Raw genomic sequence first — 1869 nt, 5'->3', positions numbered from 1 at the left:
AATAATAAAAGATAAGTCAAAAGCTCCACCACACAATACATTTTTGAGGAAAGCAAATAGTCCAAAAGCCAAAGCTAAACTGCAACATGTATTGTAATTTTAGTAAATGCAAGGGTGTTGAAACCATGCACAGATGTATAAATATAATATAACAATAGACAAGAAATAGTCAGTACAAATGGCACACTATAGTTCTTTTCTAACAATCAAGGATCAAAAACAGGAACAGGATAGCCTGGAAAGTCAACTCTAAGGAAAGGAAATTGATCATTTGACATTTCCAAGCCTGGCCAACTTGTCAATGACACAAGGCTTAGGAGAGTGAACCCTGAGGTGATGTGAAGGGACCCCGTGATAAGGAGAGGAGCAGAGGCTGGGAGAAGCCAGGTGCTGCTCACCAGGAAAATGGAAACACGACCCAAAGTGTGTTTGTCTGCATAAGCGTAGGGTGTGGGGCCTTGAGAGTTCGACGGGGTCATACATGGAAGACATGTGACCTCAAGTCTCATTGCTCAGGGTTTCCTCAAGCGTCAGGTACAAATACATTGCAGTCACCCCGCGTGTGGCTCCTGTGTGTCCAAGGACGGCGTGGGCCACAGTGACTGCCTGCGGAGTGCGCGGAGCACGCATCTACGTCGTACCCTTTGTTGCAGGAGCTCTGGCCTGCAGAGCCATCACCGTAAGAAGCTGGAGCGAATCTCATGCAGCAGCGGTTGCACCGCACAGTTCGTGGTGGTTCGAGCCATACTCTCCAGAGACAAAGCTCAGAACACGCTGTGTGTACAAATGAGCAGCCTGGAACCTGAGGACCCGGCCGTGAATTACGTGACCAAGTGACAGGGTCAGGGGACATCAGTGTGGGGCCACGCACAAATCTGCCTGCAGGAGCGATCACGGCCAGCAGAGGCCGCTGATGTCCACGGAGAACCAGGCTTGGCCCCAGAGCAGGTGCAGAGAAGGAAGGAGTGGAGTGAGGGTTTCCTGTTGGCCTCTGGGGTTTCCCTTCTAAGTACTAACATCACAGGACCTGAGCAGACCTTGCAATGCATGAGAAGCTGTAAAGTCTCCAAGTTCCAGTAAACATTCTCTGCTACACTTAATTGCATTTGCAAATTTTTAAGTCCTGACTTTTTTATTTCACTTGATGAGTAAACATGAGGTGTACCCATCTCAAAGTAAGGTGTGCATTTTGCGAAGTTAGTTTTCTTTTCAGTATCGTATCCTCATCACCTAAAGTGGATCTGCTGCTAACTTAATGTCAGTGACGAAGGCCGCCAGATAGCTCAGAAGATTACAGCACCTACTTAGGCAGATACAGGGACAGGGGTGGAGGGGGGTGGTCCCGAGCATACCATGCCGGCCCTCAGGGTACGACTGAGATGGGGCATGGTGGCGTGCGTCTATAATCCCAGCGCTTGCAGGCTGAAAACAGGCGGATCACTACGAGTCCTATCTGTGTAGTGAGACTCTGGAGACCCTGTACTAAACACATAAAAAAATAAAAGTTAATGTTAATGATGAGGAACAGTCTCATGCAGAAATAAATGCTGCAGATTAAGACATTAAGTTCCACAGCATTCTTCACAGGGGCTGAGCACACACAGGTCTGTCCTGCTCTAGGCCACCTCAGGAAACCTGGTCCCCAGGCTCAGCCCCAGCACCTCATGAAGCTCTGCGCTCAGGGAGGATGAAGAGGAATGGCCAGACGGAACTCAGGGCAGTGCCCAGGGGCCTTAATGTGCTCTTTCTATACAAGTGGCGGAGAAGGACTTGGGCCTCTACTTTTCTACTTCAAAAATTGTGAAATTTATAAAACATGGATAAACCATTCTCTCTCTCTCTCTCTCTCTCTCTCTCTCTCTCTCTCTC

Source organism: Octodon degus, unplaced genomic scaffold (genome assembly GCF_000260255.1).
Source record: "Octodon degus isolate 3935 unplaced genomic scaffold, OctDeg1.0 scaffold00255, whole genome shotgun sequence".
Lineage (NCBI taxonomy): Eukaryota > Metazoa > Chordata > Mammalia > Rodentia > Octodontidae > Octodon > Octodon degus.
The sequence above is the reverse complement of the archived record's forward strand: the minus strand, read 5'-3'. Positions refer to the sequence as shown.